The sequence below is a fragment of the Chelonoidis abingdonii genome, chromosome 16 (genome assembly GCF_003597395.2).
Source record: "Chelonoidis abingdonii isolate Lonesome George chromosome 16, CheloAbing_2.0, whole genome shotgun sequence".
Lineage (NCBI taxonomy): Eukaryota > Metazoa > Chordata > Testudines > Testudinidae > Chelonoidis > Chelonoidis abingdonii.
Genome location: NC_133784.1, coordinates 26,071,552 through 26,077,648, shown reverse-complemented (window position 1 = coordinate 26,077,648; position 6,097 = coordinate 26,071,552). Strand labels below are relative to the sequence as shown.

General features: G+C 44.7%; 1 protein-coding gene across 1 annotated transcript in view; it reads left to right on the top strand.

Moving 5' to 3' along the window:
* Window positions 1-387: 387 nt before the first annotated feature.
* The window catches only part of SFMBT1 (Scm like with four mbt domains 1), a 136,326-nt gene continuing 130,616 nt past the window's right edge, over window positions 388-6,097 (top strand). Inside the window, exon 1 of the mRNA XM_032805826.2 lies at window positions 388-484. The gene's annotated coding sequence lies outside the window, so the exon portion shown is untranslated. The remainder of the gene's footprint in view (window positions 485-6,097) is intronic.

The window sequence follows — 6,097 nt, the reverse complement described above, 5'->3', positions numbered from 1 at the left end:
ATGCACCCCTCTTTGTTAATTGACCCCTCGGAGCGTGGCTGAGAGCTGGATCTCAGTGGGTTAAAATGGGGCACCCCTTTGCCCCCGTGTCCTATGGCGCCTTGCTCCCCAGGAGGCAGGTGCGGGGCAAAGCCTGGGCTCACGCCGCAGGGAATGGGTGCTAGGGCGGGGGATGCCCAACAGCGAGCAGCTGCAGAAAGTCCTCCCGTGCTGGACGAGGCGTAAGGCTGCCTGGCCCAGGCGGCCTGTGCCGGCGCAGGTGGGTGCCGGTGCCCGTCCCCACCCCGCGCAAAGCTCAGCAAGTCGCTGCGCAGGGGCGTCTGAGAGCCCGAAAAGCCAGGAGGGAGGGGAGGGCAGAAGGGGGGAGGCGACGGGCGCATGCGCTCCGCCTGGCCGTGCCATATTGGAATGAGGCGGCGAGCGGAGCGCCGGAGAGCCCGAGCCCCAGCAGCTAGCGGCGCAGGGCTGGAAAAACTCGCCGCAGGTAAGGCGGGCGCCGGCCGAGCCCCCCCGCGGGCGGAGCGGGGCCGGCCGCAGCTGCTGGGCGCGTTTTGCCGGCCGCTTGCGGGCCCCGCCGGCTTTTTCTCGCCTCCCGAAGTTTTGCTGCGGGAGGCGGCCAGGCAGGGCGGCAGGCGCAGCGCAGGGAGGAGGGAGCGGCGAGCGCGGCTCCCGGAGAGATGCGCGGGCCGGAGAGGGGCCGCTGCGGATGCGCCAGCTCCGCGCGCAGCGGGCGGGCCCGCAACTCCCCGCAAAAGTCGCCGCCGCGCCGCATGGGCGCGCCCGGCCGCAGGGGAGCAGGGACTAGGGGACCGGCTGCCGCTCCAGAAGCGAGGCGACGCTGGCGTCCCTTGGCGAAGAGACCGCGCCCGGGGGCGGCTGCCAGCTTAGCCAACATGTTCCCCCTCGGGGTCGGGGCTCATCTTGTTCCTGCCCAGCTCGCGCGGGGAGCCCTTCCAGCGGGGCGGGCTGCTCGCTGCTGCTCAGCCATTTCACGCTAAAGCCTGGCCTACTAATTCTGCTCTGCAGAGTGAGGGGCGCGAGAAGGCTGGCGGGGGGTCAAATCCCTCCTGGAGGTAATTCCCCCCCCCCCACACACACACACTCTAACTTTGTGCGACGATGTGTTTTTAGTTCAGCCTGAACTCTGTAGTTTGTCCCTCTTCTGCTCGTTCCAAATAATTAAGTTAGATAATTAAAAACGTGAGCTGTCCTAGTTGTCCCACTCCTTCCCCCTCTTCCCCCGACAAAATGGTGTGTGAAAGGGGCTCTTTAAATGCAGAGATATTTTGATACCCCACAACACCCCCTGAAGAACAGCAGTGCAATATGCTGTGGGGCCGCGCTGTTCATGTGTTTTCCAGTCGGCTAGTGCATCGCTCCCGGGCTGAGACGAGTTCCACGGGGATTAGTGGGCACTGCCCCACACCGTGAATTGGCCTTTAAATCACTGACACGGAGGTCACTGCTTTTATTCTGTGGCGAGAGTGGCAGAAGCCATATCTGCAGATTCCAGTTGTTTTGGTAAATGTTGTTTCAATTGCAGAGTTGTATGAGGCCTCCCCTCCCCCCAGAATGTAGGAACTGCTGGTAGCTCCCTCAGGACTTTGCACTGTGTTTAAAAACAATACTGTTCTTACTGCCTTCCCATTTTATATTTTGCTGCGTCTCCCCAGCCCCCTTTTCTTTCACTAACGGGATGTGCTCAAGAAAACAGGATCTTTGTTTCTTTAGGAGTTCATCTGCCTTGGTAGCTTATTCTACCCCTGAAGTGGTAAATCCTCCATTTGTGGTACAAGCAGTTGGTTGCTGTGGAGATTGTGATGCCATAGGACTCAAACTTCACTTTAGGGGAATAAGATAGAGGGACAACAAAAGTAAACTGCAGAGGAGAGGAGAAAATGTGACAGAAGCACAAATTGTTCCTAAATGGGAAAGATTCTGAAAGTTTTCCACAGACATCAGCAGCTCTTATCCTCCCTCCCCCCCCAAATTCTTGGCTGGGGTATGGGAAGGAGTCTAGAGTAGAAATAGGGTAAGGAAAAGAAAAACAAGCTGGCAATTACTGTGAGTTTCTAACAAGGTGGTCTATTAATATCCCACAAGGCCTTCCTTTAGACTACATAATAGGCCAGGGTGATGGCTGTTTAATGGTCCCAGGTGGGCTTTAGTGGAATGATTACATGTACTTTGGAGAAACTTGTTGACATCATAAAAGATGATTAAAAACAGTAACATTCATGTCTGATAGTTTTACCCACTTTGACAGTAGAATTCTAATGTAAGATGTTTTACTGGTTTTTGTAGTGAAGAAAAAAGGCCTACATTGCTACTTCTCTTATGTCAGTTCCCTCCAGGGAGCTTGTTGCTGTAGCATGGGAGGTTACCATAGTGAACATTTTAGTAATCCAGAATGTAAGGTGTATGATTCTGAAATCACTGGAAAAACTAAGATCTATCGTCAAGTTATGAAGATAGCTTTGTACTGCAACATACAGTAGATTTCTGGTGAATGTGGATTAGTTGGTTAGCAGTTGGCTTCTAATGGCAAAGAATAAAAGTTTGTAAACTCTCCAAAAGCAGGGAATATCATTTATTGCTTGTATAGCACCTAGTGCAATGGAGCCCTGACTTAGTTAAGGCCTATAGGATTACTGCAATATAATCATTCTTTGAAGTAAAGTAAATCAATATAAGATGGCAGTAAGCTAGTAAATTGTGAATATTTCGAGGGATTCACTTACAGTTGGAGGTCTAGCCATAATCTTTACAATTTAAAGTGTTAAATATGCATTATAAAATGATCTGCTACAGAAACACATCTGTTTGCCTCTTTCCTTAATTCCAGTTTTCTTAGGTTTTGCAAAATAATTCTATTTTGCTGTGATTGGTTTCTTGCCACTCTGGTTGGGCGATGAGAATGTGATCTGTCTCTTCCAGCACCATTATTAGGGGAGTAATAGAAGAGATACGTGAATGAATTATGGAACAACTTAGGCTTCAGTGGTTGTAAAACTGAAAGAGCTCACCTCAGACACCTTTTATGGTTTGTTTTTACTTTAAAATGAAAGGGTGGCGAGAAAGCAGTTTACTAATTTTTAGTTTCCTTTTTTGCTGAGTGACTTAATTTCACTTGGCAGAACAGTGGAGTGTTCCATGGCCCTAAAGCTGGTGCACAGATTTCACCACAGGAAAAATATTGCAACGAATAAATAACAGAACTAGAGCGACTGACTTAGTAATTATTGATCCATCACTTTTATGCTTCTTCATTGATTTCCTACTGTTGAATTACCTTATCTGATTCTTTAACTGAACAATTGTTTAGTAGACTGCTGATTTTACAGCATGGGGAAAATAGTGTGTAAGGAAACAAGCTAGCACCTGACAGTATTCTTGGTTGGATGCTCTGATTTTTATATTCTCTGCACCTTTTCGGTGCCTTGCATCTGAGGTTTTCAAAGGGCTTTACAAAGAATTGATCCTCTCAGTTGTTGCCAGTCAAGGATTTTGTTAATATTTTACAGATAGTTTTTGGTGGTGGTATGTTCCTCGGCAAACCAGGGGCAGATCTAAGAATAGCACCCTGTCCTTTTGATTTTCAGTCCCTGTGCCCTTCCATACACTCCTTTTCCAAAGCCGTACTGTTCCACTCTTGCAAGTCACTTGTAATTTCACAGCACTGCTTCTGTTTACTACATTCTGCCATAGTAACATGCTGCTGTGATGTGAACATTAATACTGTCACCTTCTGGTAGCCAGACATAAGTAACCAGACTTAAAGTAAGGATTGGGAGCTTATTTACATGAGCATGTTCTTACTGAAGCGAGTTAATTAAACTTACTAAAATATGCTGTAAATGCAGGAAAAATTTAACATGGGGGAAAGTATTATGTGAGATCATATTAGAAGTTCCTTCTCGCACATCTAAACATCAGTCTTACTATGTAACTGAAATTCTTGTCATACGTGATCTTCCTGTATCAGTTAGCACTGCTAACATGATTTTAACACTACAGAAGAATAGGTAGATTGTCTTGTTATCCTTCAAGTTTATTGTTTACAACCTGAAACGGGAAATGACCACTAGGTAGTTTTCTTTTCAGGGACATATTTTCATAGTAAGATAACGTAAATTAATTATGTACGATACAGAGGCTTTTACCTGTCATGTGTCTTCTGTTACAAGCATGCATTTAATAAGAGAAGTTAAAATTACAGACTTGTATGAGTTATGAGGAAGTGAAGTGTTTAGACACTATACATCTAATGTAGCTATGTGGAACAGCAAACAGGGATACTACTTGATGTCTAATGGATTTTAAATATTTGCCTGGTTGTGGTTTGAAGCAGTAGCATGTTTCTGTGCTAGACTGGTGGTGGACTTCAGTTTCTTCTGTTTATTTTGTTTTTCCTCCAGAGCTGCTGGAATATGGTTGTAAAGTTAGAGAGAGACTCTACTAGTTTTAGGCCCCTAATTTAGATGTGATGGGCTTTTGTTTGTTTTCAAGGATTTTTACAAAATACAATAGATCTTATCTAAACAAGCTTTAAGTAAAAACATAATGTTCCTGACTCTTTCTGAAGACCAACATTGTGTTAATAGATAGGATCCTGAAAGTGAAACTCATTAGTCCACTTTTTCCAAACTGAGTAAAGGTGAAAAGAAAATTAAATTTAAAAAATGATAATCTTGAATAATTTCATTTTAGTAACACACGCAAAGATATGCTTTTAAAACTGAGTTTCATATGACTGACGACTTAATCCGTAAGATACTCTATTTTCACAAATATGAGACAAATATTGTAAAAATGTACAAAAGAGGTATCAAAGTGTAACTTCCATGCTTTACTGCTAAGTGAGCAATCTGGGTTCCAACAGCACAAAATATATAAAGTCTGTACTGTTCACTTCGCATTAAAATAGTGTGTAAGATGCATTTTGGTCCATAAAACTGTCAGCCAAATCGAACAAAAGGGAAGGAAAATCAACGCACTTGCAGAGCAAAAGAGAAATCAATGTTCTCAAAGCACTTTTTTTTAAAAACAAGCTTAACTTGTGTTGAGTGAGGTCATAGTTCTAAAACTTACTCTGAAGCTTGCAAAGAAATATCCCTCCTGAAGTACATGACATTGAGTACTACTGTAGGAATGCTGCAGTGCATTCTTAATATGGCATAATTTATGGGAACCCACTATTTAAACATTTAAAAAGTGACACTCTCTTAGACAGTGTGATCTGAGTATAGGTCAGAACCAGAATCTCCTGAATTTTAATTTCACCTCTAGCAATGACTCTCTATATGGCACTGTGAAGCTTCTTATTTCCTGTCTGTTTCAACATAAGTAATATTAGGGCTATGCTCATATGATTAATGTGTGGATTAGTGTTTGTGAAACACTGAAGATGTAAAGTGCAGTATAAGTGCTAAGCGGTGGTAGCTTTATACTTCATTATTTATTTTTTTCACTACTGAAGTAACACCTAGCGTCACCAATCAGGATTGGAGGGAACTGTGCTAGGCACAGTACAGACAAAACTTAAAAAATAGTCCCTGCAAAGAGTAACTGGCAATGTGACTGTTAGTATACAGCAACAAGAGAGCATGATCAAGGCTTGCAAGAATTGAATCTTTCTGAAGTGTACTTTGAAAAACACTAAGATTTCAGCTTTCTCAAGCCTTATGTATTTATTGATAATTAACGTAGCTGTGTGTACGACCGCTAACATTCTGCTGCAGTGAGTACTGTTGGTATGTAGTGCAATGACTGCAAATCAGCTTTTGAGGGATACCTTCCTCTTAGGGTAAGTCTACAATACGGGATTATTCCGATTTTACATAAACCAGTTTTGTAAAACAGATTGTATAAAGTTGAGTGCACACGGCCACACTGAGCACATTAATTCGGCGGTGTACGTCCATGGTCCGAGGCTAACGTCGATTTCCGGAGCGTCGCACTGTGGGTAGCTATTCCGTAGCTATCCCATAGTTCCCGCAGTCTCCCCCGCCCCTTAGAATTCTGGGTTGAGAGCCCAGTGGCTGATGGGGCAAAAATCATTGTCGCGAGTGTTCTGGTAAATGTCGTCAGTCATTCC